The sequence below is a fragment of the Aptenodytes patagonicus genome, chromosome 1, assembly GCF_965638725.1.
Source record: "Aptenodytes patagonicus chromosome 1, bAptPat1.pri.cur, whole genome shotgun sequence".
In the NCBI taxonomy this organism is placed as follows: domain Eukaryota; kingdom Metazoa; phylum Chordata; class Aves; order Sphenisciformes; family Spheniscidae; genus Aptenodytes; species Aptenodytes patagonicus.
In genome coordinates this window covers 78,892,803-78,911,594 of record NC_134949.1, presented here as the reverse complement: position 1 = coordinate 78,911,594, position 18,792 = coordinate 78,892,803, and the positions used below count along the sequence as shown (strand labels likewise).

Genomic DNA, 18,792 nt, shown 5'->3' with positions numbered 1-18,792 from the left:
GGGAGTGAAGTGAGACTGACTGGCCTGTAGTATCTTGGAGCCTTCTTCTTGCCCTATTTGAAGACAGACATGGTATTTGTCTTTCTCCAGTCACTGGGAACAGCCCCCAGATGCCATGGCTCTTCAAAGATGGTAGAGTGGCCTTACAATTATGTTAGCCAGTTTTAGATGCATCCCTTCTGGTTCCATTGATCTGGGTACATCCAGTTGATTAAGTGGTCCACAATTTGGCCCTTCTTGTAGTATTCTTCACAACCAAATTCTGCTACTAGCCTTTGTCCTTCACGTTCCTCACTGGTTTCAGCTTCAGTCTAACTTTGTCTTCTCTAGCGACATCTTTGCCTGCCCAGGCAATCTTCTCTATGCCTCCCAGATAGCCTGTCTCAGCTTCCAAATTCCATATGCTCTTTTGTACTTGAGTTACTCAGGAGTTCCCTCTTAAGTCAAGCTGGCCTGCTGGCTTGTTTGCCCACTTCTTAGCACACTGGAATAGACTGTTCCTGTGCTTTGGGGAGGTTGTCACTGAAGATCAGCCAGCTCTCCTGGGCCCTTTTGCCTCCAAAGGCAATGCTTCACAGGGTCCCACTCACCTCTATAAACAAAACTCCATTCTCCTGAAAACCAGGGTCTTTGCTCTGCTCCTTGCCTGCCTCGCTCCCTTAGGGTCTCAAACTGCTGAGTCACAAATCATTGTCTAACATCCCCAGCAAGTTCTTTAGTAACGAGTAGCAGGTCCAGCAAAGCACCACCTCTAGCTGCCTGTCTGGCATCTGCAGCATAAGCTTTCCCAGACATGCTCCATAAATCTCCTGGATTGCCCTTTCCACAAGCGTTAGGTAGTTGAAATTTCTCGTGAGAACCAAGGCCTATGTCATGAGGCTTTTTCCTTTTGTTCAAAGGGGATTTTGACTGGGGTCTGTAGGAGACCTCCACCAAGGCTACCCCTTTTGGCATCCTCTCTAATTTTGGTCCATAAGCTCCCAGCCCCCCTGCCACCAATCCTGTAGCAAAGCTGTACACACTGAGTATTGATGCTGAGCACAACCCCTTGTATTTCCAGTCTGTTCTTCCTAAAGAGCCTGTATCCACCCATTATGGGGCTCTGTGAGCTATCCCACCTGTTTCATGTCATTCCAGTTACATCTTAGCTTTGCAGGTTCATGCAGATCTGACTCATCCTCTGTTTCATGAGCTGCATGCAGTCATGTACGGGCACTTCAGATGGCTTCCTGGTTGCACCACTTTTGCAGGGAGAGTGAGAGCCTCCCCTGCTATGCTGTTGGGTGGGTACCACCCCCATTGCCTCCATTTCTTATTTCTTTTTCGTCTTTGATCTTCATGCACCAGTAAACCTAGTTTAAAGTCTTCCTTGCTAAGTTAGCAAACCTGTTGGTGAAGATGCTCTTGTCCCACTTCATCAGGTAGATCTCATCTCTCCCCAGTCAGCTTTGCTACCCAAAAAGTATCTCTTGGTTTTAGAAGCCAAAATCCTGTTGGTGTTGAAAGAGAGCAGCACCTGGCCTCCGTGCCCTTCCCTCAGCGACTAAAATGTGCTGTAAAAAGACATTCTGGCTTTCAAGATGTTGGGCAATGAAGAATGCACTGTCCCTTGGTAAGATAGTTCAATGGCTAACTTTCCTTACTGTAACTAAAATGGAAGAAAAACTACTCTGAATATATCTAGCTTCAGCTTCTTCCACTGGATCTCAGGAGAACTTTATCTGCTAAATTAAAGAAATACAGGAGAGATTCTGTAGTTAAAAGCTCGTATCAGACCTTCTGATTCAATGAAACATTGGGTCTAGTCATCCTGAAAATACCAGAGTGAACTAGGAGTTACAATGCAAATGTAGGATATAAATCTGTCATGCTCCAGAACCACCTGTTTAGGCTTTTAAAAACAGGCATCTTTTAACTGCCTCTTACATGTTCGTGTTCATTATGTGCAGCCTTTCATGAAACATACTAAGAGTTTATGCTTAAAATGCTCCTTTGTTTTGTACACTCAGGAGAAGCTCTTCTGTTTTCAGAATTCCTGATTGGATGGATCATAAAAATATCCGTGAGCTGATGAGCTCTGACCCATTTCTTGTTTTAAAAAATAAGCACATCTCATACTCATCAACACTGGTGTTTAAAGTTGCATGTAGTTGTAGACAACCCTTGGGTTGTTGAGTGACGTCATTGTGATGTACGGGCTCTCCCTTAGAGACATCACCTTCTGCTTGCTGTGCTCCATGGTGATATGCATGTTAGAGTTGCCTTTTCTATCTGTCTTAACGTTGTAAACCTGATATCCTTTTCTGCTGCCTATCTTTTCCCATCAGCAAGAAGGAGAAAGAAGCCTGCAACTCCCCCACACATCCACCTTCACCTCCACAAATTCACAACTGGGCTCAGAGCTGTGTGAAGAAAAACTGACAGGCTGCAATTCTGAATTTTAAAGTCTTCATAAACCTCTCCTGTAATTCCTGTGTAAAAAAGGGTCGTATGCTAAATATAAACCTTTTCAGACAACCTAAGAAGAGAAACAGTCAGGGAGCTCATGGTTAGGAAAGAAAAAACCTATGAACTGATATTGCGATGGCAGATTACCAAATGCTTTCTATCAGTTCAACCAGCATTTAAGACTTAATCTGTTTTTGAGTTGGAGCGGTGCCTTAGGTGACTTGGAGACAGGTGGCTTTAGAGGACATCTGACACTTCACTTTTTGGCAGGGTGAGGATGGAGAAAGACTTTATTTTGGACTGTGTTACAGAACTGGCATCCAAGGGAATCTGCTCTCAGATGAAGTGATGCTCATTCAGATCTGCAGTTCATCTGAATGTACATGGAGCTTGGAATAAGTTGATCAGTAAGCAGCTACTTTGAAACCCATTATTATTTGTTTCTTAGACGCATCAGTGGTGACAACTGACTTGCTAACAGGTAATGTTATTTATAGTCCTTCTTGTAGGTATAAAAAATTGCTTATCATTAATTTTGGTCTTAGTTAAGGTACTAATATTGCTCATTCTTAAATACTTGGCAACGCATTTTCCCTTTCAGTTCATCAGCAATTCTTTAACGTGTAATGCTTTAGCTAATGCTCGTTGCCAAAGAGAAGCCTTTTGACAGAATTTTGGAATTTGTATTAAAACAAAATAGGTTTTGAGTTGTTACTCTAGCGACTTCTCTTGAAAGCTTTAATACATGCCAAAAAAATCAAACTTGTAAGAGATGTACAGAAAAGTTGCTGGTGTTAAGTTAGACTTAATTTTTTTAATCCAACTAGCAAATTAATTTAGATTTCCCTGTCAGGAAGCCATCTGCATGGTCTCAAATGACAGATTCTTTCTGAAAAGACAGCAAGTGCCATCTCCCTAGGATTTCTACTGTAATGTATTTCTACTACCACATAATAATGATACTATGAATATTTAAGGAACTACTGCTAGTTTAAGATGTACTCTTCATAAAGCAACTGAAATTATGATATGGGAGGTGAGAAATTTGCGAGCTGAAAAAAATAAGCTGCTGGAAGGTTAGAGTTTATAAAAGAAGAGTATTCAGCATACCAAATGTGAGCTCCTAAAGAGCTTTAACTCCTGGAAGACCAGTATTATCTAGGTTGACAACAAAATGAATGCACAGACAAATGCAACTTATACTTCCAGTCTCCACAGGTCTGTACCATGGTGTCACCCAGGAAGGTGGCTTTCTGCTCTCTCTCAGCATGCTGAAAAGGAGAACGGGCAAGCTGTGGGCAAGAGGAAATGGCTACCTCTGCCATGTCACCATATAGTGTTTCATTGAAATCAGATCAATGCTTTCCCGGTTTTTGAAGGGAGTTATCTTTGCAGATGACGATATTCTGCATGAACTGTGTAAACTGACACGACTTTTCTAATAAACCTTTTTTGTCTTGGTTGATGGAAAAGATTCACTTAATGCTTCGGGAGCTTGCTTATCCTATGGTATACAGACATATCCAAATATTAATTACTGTCTAAATGGATTCTTTGCCTAATCTGCATAAAGAATATTTAAGGCAAAAGCATTATTCTTGATCCAAATTTTCTTGCGAAAGAGCAGATAATTTTATTGAAGTACTTGGGGCATCCAGGACTATTTCTGTGCCTAGGGTGCAAATGTGATACGCTTTTTCTCTGCTGAACTACTCCCTAAACTGATGATAGCTGGAATCAATTGCAAGTGGGTTCTTCTAACTCAGGTTTGAACTATCTGGCTCTGAAGATGAATAAGTGAAAAATCATTATTCTGACAGCTACATTAGCAAGCCAGCTCACAGTATGGATTCATTATGCTTTCTGTACTTCAGAGTATAAAGTTAAGGCATGGCCACTGTGAAAGTGACTTTAGGCTTTGGGGTCCAGCCAATTCAAAATGGTGGGGTGTGTTAATCATGTGGCCATTGTGAGGCTGTAAAGGATCAGCTAAATATGAAATCTGCATACCATATTGCCTCCTGTGAACCTGTGTATTCCCCCTGTTAGTAGGTAGGGTATGGTAGGGCATGAGCCAAGGTTGAAGTATGTTAGCGGCAGGAGGTAACTTTCTCAGAAGGTAGAGAGTAGGAGAAAAGGGGAGTATGGTAAAGGAGCTGAGGAACTGAAAAACTCCAGCTTATCCTAAACATCTCGGAGGTCTGCAAGAAGAATGACGTTGAACCCAGTCAGTAAACTCAAATTCAACAACTTCTGAGTTGCAGTCACAGGTCAACGTCTCGACTGTGGGGTTCTCCTTCCTCTTGGAAAGGCTTTACTTTCTGTGTCTGTATGTCTAGTACTTGGCCTCAGTAGGTAACATGCTTAAGCAACTTAAAGCATGTTGAAATATTGCAGTAATGCCAGCAAAAACAAATTTGCTTCTCCATGGCTTTTTGCCGTCTCAGCTGAGCAGATTGACTTGTGCCAGCTTCAAAGGCGTCGTTCCCTCCTGCTCGTCCTCTGAGTCAGCAGCAGATGGGCCTGGCCAGGACTGGCATGTGCAGCTGCAGCAGGGAGGGACGAGCTCCCCCAGGTCTTACTGGAGAGTCCAAGAAAGGTTAGTAAGTCATCTATTTAATGCTGCAATAAGTGTTTAGTTGATGACACGTAAGTTAGCTTCATGCGAAAAATTATTTATGATGATTTAGACGACACGTTCCCTTTCTGTGTGGGCGTTAGCCTATCTTTTTTGCATGTGGATGAAGTAATCTGGTAACTTATCCTGAAAGAAAATTGCCTTGCACAATTCTAGCCATGTAGAAAATATTCTTGAATCAGGATACTGCTGGGATTGAATCCTTTCTTGTGTTTAATGATGGCCTGTTTTCTTACCAGTGAGTGATAATCCCATACTCCCCTTCTGCAGGTAGTGCAATCAAACACTTAAACATTGAAGCCGCAACTGACCAAAAATAGCGCAGAGTGCAGGCAACCGGTTTAAAAAGTGTTGATCAAAGAATGCCTGTGTAAAATTGAGGTGGGGCATAGAAGAGTATCCAGTGTTTTCCAGTTAGCTCTAGGACTGGGAGCTGGAAGTGTCACTGCAGGCCTTGCAAATGAGCAGTTTCTCAGCCAACTGTATAAGGACTCCCCTTAACCAGGGGTCAGACTGGGATAGGTGCTTTAGGGTGAGAGGACAAATCTGCCTAACCACAGGAAAAAGACTGGAGTATTCACCTGGTTTTAGTGAAATCTGCTTGATGGCCACTGGTTGTAAGGTTTTCTAAGGCAAGCGTTTTGTCCGTGTTCTCTATAACAACACACTCATGGTTACAGATATCTTTCAAAATCACAGGTGTGTATGTGACTGTAGTATACATGAGTGATTTCACTGCCACTTATCTCCATGAATTTTTCGATAACTACCTGATACTGTGCTGAGGGAGGGTGTAAGTTATTGCTGTGCATTGTTCATAGTTTCAGAAGCCTGATTTAAGAACCATGACACCATTATATTAGTAGCTGCCCAAATAACATACTAATAACTATTACAGTTACTGCAGGAGGGGATTTCTTCACTGCAGTGTAATGAAATGTAAAGCTGCAGGGAAGTATTTTAAAATTAGAAGAGGTGTGACATTTTCATGGTGATACAATAGATGTTTTTGGAATGAATTTATAGTTGTTCCACATACAGTGATTTTTTTTTTTTTTCCTGCTATCATGCTGGATGTTGCTACCATTTTAAGTTTAAATAAAAGCTTAAGAGCAAGTTAATAGTGCTGCTGCCATAATATATTTCTGGTTGCATGGGTCTTCCTCAGTGGTCATCTGGATCATGAGCCGTTCTGAATTTCTGTTGCTTTGCTAAATTTACCGAGGTATCCGTACAGCACATGGGACTAGTCTTTTCAGTCTGGTGTTTGATCTGTTGCTTATAATCTGACTGAAATCCTAGGAACTGTCCTATGAACAATGACACAGCAAAGATCCATGTAGGCTTGTTCCAGACAATGTTGGACCAGATGCTTAGGAAAAAAGTGTACAAAACCAGCATCTGTAGAATGTTAATAAACATTTCATACATTTACTGTTTTTCTGAAGTCAAACAGGACTAAAAACATATGCTGAAAGAGTTGCAGACTTCTATCAAAGGAAAACAAGTTGGTCTAGATAATACTTGTTAGATAAAACCATGTGTTAAAGTAACATCTCAGCTAGTTAAACCTTAGGGTCACGTTATCCTCGCAGAGAAAAAGGTGTCTTGCAGAGTTTCAAAGAACTTAATATCCAGAAGGAAGAGCCCTTCAAAAAAAGATACAAGGAGCCAGTAAGTCTAAACAACAGGTTTGTTGTGATCTTACTGATACCACAGTACTTTGCAGGCAAGGAACTAAGGCATCTGAGGAGGAGGAACTAACATATTTTGAGCATATACTTACCCCTGCATTCTCTGGGTGTCAGGGTGCTTTTATAGAATTTAAGTAGATATGCAACTGGGTAGTGGAGGGCAGTTTAATGTGTATTTCATGTAGGAAGTACATACCATGTGGAACTTCAGATCTGATTATCCATCAGAACAAAAGGGCTTTTTCTGTTCAAGAACTGAAAAAGGCAGGGGAATCTGCCCGAGTCTGTTCCAAACTGTCCTTAACAAATGTAGCAATCACAACTAGATTTAAGTAGAATAGGTGGCAATTAGAGTTGCTCAATGAGATTGGTCTTGGTAAGGTGCTATGAAGCACAGGGGATTTGGTGTACATTCTCTAAGCTGACTTCTGTCTTCATCCCATCTCCCTGAGTGCCTAACTTAAGACTCTGAAATACATACTTGGAAACAGAAATAAATATTAATGGTTGCTTTTCACAGTATTTGCATATGAAGGTCTCATTGATTTTGATGGTATTCAGTGTCACTCTGTACCATTAAACAGTGGCCATCTTTTAGGTATTTAAGTACAGAATTTGAGCTATGCATATAGTTGGTGTAAATTTTTAGAGGCTAAGGGAAAAGGTTATGTGAAATGAACAGTAGGTTTAGCAGGAGTACTTAGAAAATGTTGAATTCTTGACTACACTAAAGAAAGTATTTTGAAGATTGCTAATATGTGAAAGTTTTGAGAAATCAATACAAGCCGATGAAGAACAGAGCTCTGCTTCAGATTTGTGTCCTTATAGGCTTAGTGGAAAGTAGACATCCTTCAGGACCAAAGAAATTGCACAGCCCGTTTTCAATGTTTAGCCTTCTTCCACTGTGATTTCCTAAGAGCTACTGGAAATGAAAAGGAGCCTGGCTGCCTGGATACACTGAGAAAGGATGCTCACAGGGATACAGGGAGCTGAAAATGTTTGCAGCTTTCAGGTACCACCAGTATAAGACAAATAATGGATAGCAGGGGAACTAAGTGTCATATATAAGGGAGGGAAGCAGATGGAAGATGCATGTTTATGGGAAGTGACTGAATAGCAGTGCAGTAGCAGCAGTGTAGCATAGGCATGGAAAATGGTTAACAGAACAAATATATGAAAGATTAAATATAGAAAGGAGATGAGATTAATGTACTGGAAACTAGCTGCAGATGATGTGATATGCTCTGGACACTCTGTTCTCTGCTCTTGCATCATTCCCACGGTATCTAGGCACTTAACTGGCAGATGAGTCACTGTGTCTTTGTGCTGCAGCTTGTTTCTCCATGAAATAAAGGTAATTCTTTCCACTCTTGGAGTGATGCTGAAAAGGATTGATCTGTAAAGTGCTTTGAATATGTACTAACATTCACAGATCCTCTAAAGCCTAGGTTTTAATTGTGGAGCTGCAGATAAATTTAATACATTTTTACAGCAACAAAAATGCCTAACTGCAGTATTTCTAGTCTATGATAAATTGTTTTTGATGTTCCTGATACCTAAGATGATGAAGAGGCTGGTTAAACTGGTTAGGATGGCATAATACCATTGACTTCACTTACACTTAGTCCACAGCGGGGCTCAAATTGCTAGTTGGGAATCAACTTGCTTTGTTTCCAAGGTAGCTTTCTGTATGTTTCAAGGACAACCTATTTCTTTAGCTGATATGCAATGTTATACTTCAACCTTAACTTTGCTGTGAGTTGCAAACAGTGAAGTAAAATTATTCTAATTGAAATATGAATTCATGACATGCAGCCACAATACAGCTCCTCTCTTAACATGTTGTATGATGGAGTAATGGGAATAAAACTGCACAATTTCATGCAGTATGTTATTGCAGAGCCCACACACCAACTTCAAATGTTACGTACATATGATTTCATGGTCAGTAGCTTTGTGACTAAGTGGTCATTACAGTCCAGTCAAACCTGTTCTTTCCATGTCAGTCTGCAAATCCTACATCGTTGTCTTAAGCTCTACTTTCCTTGGAAGTAACCATCAAAACCGTTTTGGTTAGCTGTAAGCAAAACAGCAACTGTTCTCCTAATGATCCCATAACCATTGTAACAAATTATTTTCTAGGTGTGTTCAACAAGGAAGCAAACCTACTACCTGTAAATAACTAAGGACTTTCAGGCAACTTGAGCTCATCTAAATTCCAAATTACTTTGTAATCTGAAAGTTGATACTATCTGACCACTTGCAAATGTAGTCACTCAGCATAAAATCAAAGCCTCAGGAGAGCTTGGTAAGAGTTACTTGAAGATATGCCATGAGAACTGTTATATGTAAAATACTTAGCTATTTGCAGCACAGAAGTTAAGTGGCGGTTATACCTCTTAAGAGGTGCTCTAATTAATCACAACTTCAAAGGTGGTATTAGTGCTATTAATGATTAAATGTGTCCAGTGGAAAAGTATGATGGAATAGTTATGATCCCACTGCTTAAAAGGAGATAAGCAGTCTTTGCTGTACTTGACATTTAGTGGACCTCATTACTACGTACTGGGCCTGATTTATACTAGCAAAGCACTGAAGAATGACTTGAAATGAAAGTTGTTTTACAGCATATTTTAGATCCTTTCTATTGTGCTATAACACTGTAAATGGGCCTTCATAAAACATGGTCTGGCAAGTAATTTTTCAGAAGTCCAAATTATATTACTTCTTACTGGAAAGAAAGTTGCACAGCTGGAGTTTCTGTCAGAAAAGATTTCTCCACAACACTTGGCCCATGGTTATATCAGATCCCATGGTGATTAATCTCAGCTCTGTTGGCATTTTGGTGCTCTTGTTGGGGCAGAAGATGGGGAGTGCCAGTGATAAATCCACTAAATCCAGAGCAATTCTGATAACTGATTTTTATTAACCTAACCCATACTTGTTTTTAACCTGGACAAGGTGACTGTACTAAAAGTTTATTCTGATAAAGCGAAAGATTGTCTTTAACAAAGTTGGAGACAAGATCAAACAATGAAGTGAATCGCTAAGATTTTCTTAAACTATCTTTAAAAGGTATCTATAGCTGGCCTTGTATGTCTGGTTTCCATTCAAAACAAATGCAACATCAAAGTAACTGAATGGGACTGCATGGAGAAACTCTTTCCTTTTTAAGAAAGCTATTGCATTGTGTTTCTCTTGGGCTTTTAGAGACTGTGTGAAAGCACAGTGACTGCAAATGAAGCTGTCTGAAGCTTATGACCTTTATAATATGAAGACACTCTCTTCCTAGCCTTGCTTCCCTTTCTGCTTGGAAGTCTCCCAAGTTGTATGTTTACCAGTTTCTCCTTTCCCAGATAGCATGATGTACAATTCTCAATTCTTTCAGCTGAAATCAAATTAAAACTCTCTAATTTTTTCTTGATGTTGTCCCATATTGCAATCGCTTATAAGACAAATAGCAGCAATATGATGGTGCTGATAGTATCATTTCTAATATTGCTGCCTTTTATCAAAGGCCAAGTGACAGTAATAAAAACAAATGTCAGATTTAGGCACAGAGCACTTAATTCAAATTGCTTTGCACCCTTGTCCCTCTTGCTGCTCACAGGAGGAATTTCCTGGGTTGCCAGCACTGACAGGTTCTGCTCCTGATTGTTCCTCCTTCCTGGATGGGAAGGAAACAGCCAGGGGTGATGGTCTGCATAGGCTCCACATGCTCCAAGGTGGGGTTGAAGTCTGTGCACCAAACTCGTGACTATTAACACTGAGTTAGAAATGAGTTGGGGAATGGGCAGGGGCGGGGTTTAGTATGTCTGAAACTCCTTTTTCCTTCCCCTTGCCTGAAAAATGGCCTTAATTAAGCTGGAATGGCAGCCTCAGCTACATGAAGTTGTTGGAGTACCTCAAAGAAGATTTGTCTCTTCCAACTTCTCTGATCTCCCCTGTGCTTTTGTTTAGTTACTGGGTCTACAAGTCAGAAACAGCCTTAAATCTCCCCACTTGTTAGAGGAAGGTATTATATGATAACTATGTTTAATTTTATTGGCCCCCTCTGAAGTGAGGGAGGGATAAGTAATTTCTTTTTTGGTGTCTATAGAGAAGCTGTAAAAAAAAACAACCCAAACCCAAAACAAACACCCAAAGCAAACATAGACACAGCTTAGCTGTTAGGATGTGACACTCCTAAAATACTTAAAGCAAGTTCAAACACTACAAACACTAGGGTGGATTATTAGGCAGCTGCTAAAATATCTTAATTTTAATGCTAATGTAAAAATGCCTTATTGTGGAAAGGAGAACTGTCTATCTTTCTAGACCTAGTGCTAAATCTTCTAAGAGTCCTTAAAAAAATCTTACTAGATACTTAGATTTTCAGTTTCCTGTAGATTTTTAAAAGGTGGTCTGAGCAATAGTTCTAAAGTGATTTCTATTTCAAATTGCTGCTTCTCATTTTAGTATAGTGTTGCTAGTTTAGAGCCTTTCTGATACTATTTTTCTTTTAAGATTTCTTGTTAATTAGATTGAATCATAAACCCACCATAGTTGCAGCATGCAAATTCCTTTTAAAGCAAAGGGACTAGTCTACTTGAGCATTCAGGCTTTGAGGCAGATACAGCTCCTTCCACTAATTTCAAGTGACAGCAGTTCAGACCTGGCCTGCAGAGGTATGATTAGGTACCAAAAGCTTTTGATATCTCTTAACAGCATGAGAATAGAAATCATACAGCCAACTGTATCTCTTAGAATAATTCAGTTAGTTCTGTTGCTGTTGAAACTGTTTTTCCTGTTACTCAGACTGACTTGTTTGCATTTGGCCTGTGCAATGTTCCACAAACCCATTGCTATGGGAAATGGTACTACTGCTCAGGTGTCTTTTAAAAATGCTACTCCTTTTAATCTTGTAATTTCTAGTATTCTCACTTTCTACAGAGAATTTACAGTTTGGGGAATTTTGTGAGTCATGAGAATCTACTCGTCTGTGACTATTGAGTCACTGAAGCCAATTCTGTTTATAACAAGTTAACAAGCTCAGCTCTGAGGAGACATTCAACATCCTGTTCTCTCTGCTCTAAATAGGACATTTCTAAAGCAAAATCGCATCTGCTTTCATGGTAAACCCTTTGTGAAGCTAGGACTTCCCTTCTGTGTCTCCTCTTCCACAGAGATGTCCTTCTATGACCAGGTGACCCGCCTAGTGGATGAGGGAAAGGCTGTGGATGTGGTCTACCTGGACTTCAGCAAGGCCTTTGACACCGTCTCCCACAGCATTCTCCTCGAGAAGCTGGCGGCTCACGGCTTAGACAGGTGTACTCTGCGCTGGGTCAAAAACTGGCTGGACGGCCGGGCCCAGAGAGTTGTGGTGAATGGAGTCAAATCCAGTTGGCGGTCCTGCACTTCGGCCACAACAACCCCATGCAGCGCTACAGGCTTGGGGAAGAGTGGCTGGAAAGCTGCCCAGCAGAGAAGGACCTGGGGGTGTTGGTCGACAGCCGGCTGAACATGAGCCGGCAGTGTGCCCAGGTGGCCAAGAAGGCCAATGGCATCCTGGCCTGTATCAGAAATAGTGTGGCCAGCAGGAGTAGGGAAGTGATCGTGCCCCTGTACTCGGCACTGGTGAGGCCGCACCTCGAGTACTGTGTTCAGTTTTGGGCCCCTCACTACAAGAAGGACATTGAGGTGCTGGAGCGTGTCCAGAGAAGGGCAACGAGGCTGATGAGGGGTCTGGAGCATGAGTCTTCTGAGGAGCGTCTGAGGGAACTGGGGTTGTTTAGCCTGCAGAAAAGGAGGCTGAGGGGAGACCTCATCGCTCCCTACAACTACCTGAAAGGAGGTTGTAGCGAGGTGGGTGTTGGTCTCTTCTCCCAAGTAACAAGCGATAGGACGAGAGGAAATGGCCTCAAGTTGCGCCAGGGGAGGTTTAGATTGGACATGAGGAAAAATTTCTTTACTGAAAGAGTGGTGAAGCATTGGAACAGGCTGCCCAGGGAAGTGGTGGAGTCCCCATCCCTGGAAGTATTTAAAAGGCGAGTAGATGAGGCACTTAGGGACATGGTTTAGTGGACATGGTGGTGTTGGGTTGACGGTTGGACTCGATGATCTTAGAGGTCTTTTCCAACCTCAATGATTCTATGATTCTATGTTTTCCATCTACAGAGATGTCTCCATGTCTTCCAAAAGAATATAACACTGCATTCATTTAGCTCTGAAACTTGGTCTTGGCACTGGGTTATGTTGCCATTTATTATGTTTACTCAAGACAAATGGAACTTGCGCTTTCACTCTAATTCTGCCAGGGGTGGGGAGGGAAAAACCAGTAAGAGCCTTGGTGTGGTCTTTAGTGTATGTTGCTCTCATCTGTGACCTTTTTCATATACTCAAACTTTTTCCTTTTGCTTCCTATGTGTATGTGCGTGCACTAGCTCTAAAATATTAAATCAGATCTCAAATGTCACATTATCAATTTAGGGAAGAAAGAATCTTAGCCATTAATATAGAAAGTGAATCCTTTTATGTTAATAACAGATAAGTTATAATAGGCAGGCTGTATCTGAAGATATGTGATACAAATATGGCACTCAGCTTTTTGCTATTTATCTTTGTGTCAGAATTACTCTTCCATCAAACAAATGAGGCTTTTATAGATATTGGGAGATATGCATCTATTATAAGCCACATACAGGCACTTGATTCGTGTATTGAATAAGATACTTATTTTATTACCTAAATATACTGTGTCCTCCTTTATTTACAGATATGGTAACATCATTTTGGTCCTGGTGTTGCATGCTACATATAAATTACTTCAGTAGTATAGACTGGCTCACTTAAGCAGGACCGTTCTTCAGAAATTATATCACTGTTATGTATAGTGATGCTGGGTGTTTTGCTGAATTACGTTTTTCTCATATTGCAGAATATGGAACAAAGCTGTTCAAATACTGATAGTCTAGAACAATGGTCTTAGTTTGCTAAAAGGTAACTTTTTCAATCTAATTTTGTTTAAATGAATCATCTTTCATCTCTTCTCCATTGCTACTTGACTACTATACAGCAATCACCTTTATAATTAAAGCCATTTTAGTCCACATGTTAAAGATCAAAGCAGTTGGACTATTTCATTTCAAAGTCATTTAATTCTAGAGTTCAAGAAAGTGAACCAATACCATAAAAAAATCCCCTCTCCCTGCCCAATAATGCAAAGTTTTTCATGAGTTCATTAAATATTGCATAGCACCCTACCTAATTTTTTTACAAGCTCTTAGTGTACGTAGCTCCACTGAAACTTAGCAAACTCAATTTTTAATTAAATACGTATTTTTCAAAAACTAAAACTGTAAGCAGTAAAAAAAACCTACCTTTTGAAATACAGTCTAAAGCCTGTATTGCAGTGACAGTGGCATAGTGCCCCACCCCTAGGAAGCTGTTCCTTTTCATATTATGTTGGACACACAAGGATAACAAGAACAAGTGTGTTTCTTAATGCTTAGCACAGAATTCATCTTGCATCATCTATTTGCAGGAGCATCTTTCCCATATGAAATGCCCATCTATGAACATTTTTGGACGCAATACTTGGCATATTTGTCTCTAACTGAAACACCTCTCCCTTCCTGTCTATGACTTATTATCTCATGATAAAGTGGCTGAGTTACTTGCCTTGCTAGTAACTGAGGCTTAAGGAATGGAGTACGTTGCATTTAATGGAGGGAAGAGTTAGGATTGTAAATCACTGCTAATAAAATGCTTTGACGGCAAGCAGGAGTTGAATATATTCTACACAATTTATTCAAACAGTTGTGTTGTATGAGAGGCTTACATTGCAAACAGCAGTATTTGTGTCTACATGCATCCTGTATCACCAATAGCTTGCCTGAAAAGTGATTTAAAGGATTCATAACATACAAATTTGCCAGTTGTTTGTTGTATGTAAGGAAATATCTCATTTTCTATTATCAGGTCATTGCTTCAGTGTGTAATTGCTATACGTGAGTATTCTAAATGCCTTCTCTAACTTGGAGAAAAAAATTGAATGAAAGCATTTAAGTGATGGCCAGCATGTTGATAAGATATGTGAAGCCCTGCTACATCAGTAAATAGAGGAGGTAGATTTTCTGTGATTTTTCCTTTTGCTCTCTTACTAGTGTGGCATCTCTGAGTATACACGTAAGGGAAAAGTACTGTGCAGAAGGGAGGGTATCTACTGGGATTGCATTATAATTGCCTTCTACTTGGGCCAGGGTTTTCACTCTAAACTCACACAGAGGTCTTAAAGTACATGGGGACCGTGGCACAGTAGATTTAGGAACAATCCCTATAATTTTTACTTAAAGTAAGAATTTACATATTGAAAGAAATACTCTCCAACCTCAGACCAAACACTGAATGGGCCAAGAAGAATGAAAAACAACTTCTTTCTCCTAGAGGTGGTGGCCAGGCGTTAGTGGAGGAACACAACTTCAACATTACATGGTGACGCCTATTACCAGCAAGGCAAGGTAATACAGGCACCTTCAAACTGCTCTGTTCTTCACCTGGCAGCTTGTACTTGTGCTGGCAGCACTGTGTCTGATAGCTGCTTCATACATGCTTTCAAGAGCAAGTTGAAGGGGTTTTTAGCTGGGAAGAAACCTCAGCATAAATGCATTAAGATTTTTTTCTCTCGCTTCCAGTGCAACAGCAGCTCTCCCTCCCCCAGTGCAACAGCAGCTCTTCCCCCCTGCCCAGTGCAACAATGCATTTGCAGAGAGTAACACTATTCACATTTAAATTCTTAGGAGTTTTGCTTCTCTACCCCTTATTTATCTGGCCTAACACCATGCTTTCAGAAAGCTGGCCCTTCATATTCTCATCGAAACCAATTTTGCCATAATAGCTAACTTTTCTTACTAGTAATATTTAAATTGTTTTACCTGACTGGAAGGCCCAATGTGGAACAATGTTGTGGTAAAAAAGCATGAAAAGTTCAGTAGTTAATTCCTGAAGCTCTTGAATAATTCATTGCAGACAAGCCCTTTAAACTCCCATTTAAGTTGTTAATAATGATGAGTAGTTCATTCCCAAGACCTCTGTTACTTGCGTCCAATATAAAGTACAAGTAGGAAAAGCTCTGTAAGGAGTCATGTTTCATCTGTAAAATAATTTCACCTATTGCAAAATGATTTTTTTCTTATATTTTATTCTCTTTTCACACATTTTAGAAAGTACTAGCTCTTTAAGAATTGCTACTGCTTTCACCATCCCACTTGGGTATGTAACTGAAAAAAGGCATTTAACTGAAGGATATTCACAATATTTAATTGGAAAAAGCAGTAGTATATTAAATGTCTTCCCCCACGTTCTTGCTGTTTTCCTTAAATAAGCTCTTCTAAAATGGTATGAGCATAAACGTCCTACTCTGGGAAATACAGGATATTTTCCTGCAGAGATCAGAAATAAGCACTTAGTATATTTCTTAAGTAAAATTCTTGTTCAACTGGAGACTTCCTGTACTAAAGGAATGAGGAGTACGATATAGCCCTCAAGTACGGAGAGCTCCAGGGGTTCAAGGAAATTAGTGGTCCCTCGTCCCTGGTACTGCTTCCAACTCTGAGTAGGGAGTAAATGGAAAATTATATTTGTACATCCCAGGAGTTCCTGATGGAGGGAAGTGGTCCTTCAACATCCTCAGTAGAGGTGTTGGGACCAATGAAGCTTCAGTGAGATAGAACTGGGCAGAGGGTTTTAGCAAATAATAAAATTGTTGAAAATTGTGGGTTGTATTCATCCTGAAATGTGTTACAAGCTTTTAATTGTACTTTCCAAAATATCAGGGTGAGATGTCTAGGGTGATAGTCACAGAAGAGCTGGAGAAAGAAAAGTGTTCATCTGTATCTCTGCCTCATAGCCTAGAGCTTATGTGTTTTGCTAAGCTGTATTAAACTCCTACTTAAAGAACTTGTATTATTGATTTCCCAGGATGGAGTGCCCTAATAACCAATAAATCATAGAATCATTAAGGTTGGAAAAGACCTCTAAGATCATCGAGTCCAACCGTCGACCCAACACCACCATGCCCACTAAACCATGTCCCTAAGTGCCGCATCTACACGTCTTTTAAATACCTCCAGGGATGGTGACTCAACCACTTCCCTGGGCAGCCTGTTCCAATGTTTAACCACTCTTTCAGTAAAGAAATTTTTCCTCATGTCCAATCTAAACCTCCCCTGGCGCAACTTGAGGCCATTTCCTCTCGTCCTATCGCTGGTTACTTAAGAGAAGAGACCGACACCCACCTCGCTACAACCTCCTTTCAGGTAGTTGTAGAGAGCGAGAAGGTCTCCCCTCAGCCTCCTTTTCTGCAGGCTAAACAACCCCAGTTCCCTCAGACGCTCCTCAGAAGACTCATGCTCCAGACCCCTCATCAGCCTCGTTGCCCTTCTCTGGACACGCTCCAGCACCTCAATGTCCTTCTTGTAGTGAGGGGCCCAAAACTGAACACAGTACTCGAGGTGCGGCCTCACCAGGGCCGAGTACAGGGGCACGATCACTTCCCTACTCCTGCTGGCCACACGATTTCTGATACAGGCCAGGATGCCATTGGCCTTCTTGGCCACCTGGGTACACTGCTGGCTCATGTTCAGCTGGCTGTCAACCAGCATCCCCAGGTCCTTCTCTGCTGGGCAGCTTTCCAGCCACTCTTCCCCAAGCCTGTAGCGCTGCATGGGGTTGTTGTGGCCAAAGTGCAGGACCCGGCACTTGGCCTTGTTGACATTTCATACAGTTGGCCTGGGCCCATCGATCCAGCCTGTCCAGGTCCCTCTGCAGAGCCTTCCTACCCTCGAGCAGATCAACACTCCTGCCCAACTTGGTGTCGTCTGCAAACTGACTGAGGGAGCACTCGATCCCCTCATCCAGATCATCGATAAAGATATTGAACAAGACTGGCCCCAAAACTGAGCCCTGGGGAACACCGCTCGTGACCGGCCACCAACTGGATGTAACTCCATTCACCACAACTCTCTGGGCCCGGCCGTCCAGCCAGTTTTTGACCCAGTGCAGAGTACACCTGTCTAAGCCGTGAGCCGAAAGTTAAACCTCTTGCTCATCTTGTAACTTGATAGTCACACAATAATGGAGGGTGAGAGTAACCTCAGGAGGTCTCTAGCCCAAACTCCTGCTCGAAATGAGGTCAGAACTATTTGGGGCTTTATCCAGTCATATCTTGAAAGCCTCCAGGAACAGAGACTACACAGTCAAGATTTTGTATGAATAATTACATTCACTTGGGCAGGGACTGAAACTTGGGTCACTTGCCCACAGGTAAGTGCCTTAATTGTTTTGCTAGAAAGTTAACCTTATGCTCTCTGGATAATACTTACAGGCATTTGCCATATAAAGTGAAATAGTTCTGAAAAGAGGGCATAAGTTACAGCACTCCTCTGCAGGAGAGATGGAAATACAGATCCTGGTCCTGAAATGAGTAGGCAGTCATAAATAACAAGGGAGTGCCAGGTGGAGGGGTGCATCCTCCGGCGTTTTTAGGGTATTATTTTTTTAGACAACTGCTGCCATTTCCTCTGCTCTTCAAAGTACTCACAGGTATTGGTCTAAATGGAACACTACATTGCATGAAAACACTTCTCCATCGTGGCCCAGGAAGAAATAAAACAAAAGATTTCAGCACTGTGCTGCAAAATGAATCTCAGACAAATGTGAATTGTATTTGGCAGGCTGTAAATAAACAATAGGAGGTAGGGGAAGTGGAGCCCAGGGCTCTAGATTTTGCAAAGGTAAGTTGCCCTCAGGAGACCTCTGCCTGCTTGAGGGCAGGAACAGAGGCACGTAAGTGGTAGAGGTGCACAGACGTAGCAGTAGATGGACTCATTGCCAGTGGATTCATACTATAAATTAATTCAGGATATGCCTAAATAGTTGACTCACTCTTGCACTCTTCACAAAGAAGGTCATCCTATTCAGTGAACAGTCAACTATAACCATGAGTCCAACTACTGGGACCTGGTTTGCTGCTGC

At 41.3% G+C, this 18,792-nt stretch overlaps 1 protein-coding gene across 1 annotated transcript in view; it reads left to right on the top strand.

Annotated features, from left to right (window-relative positions):
- The first annotated feature begins 2,548 nt into the window (after positions 1-2,548).
- SHISAL1 (shisa like 1) overlaps positions 2,549-18,792 on the top strand; it is a 209,286-nt gene continuing 193,042 nt past the window's right edge. Inside the window, exon 1 of the mRNA XM_076344051.1 lies at positions 2,549-2,929. The gene's annotated coding sequence lies outside the window, so the exon portion shown is untranslated. The remainder of the gene's footprint in view (positions 2,930-18,792) is intronic.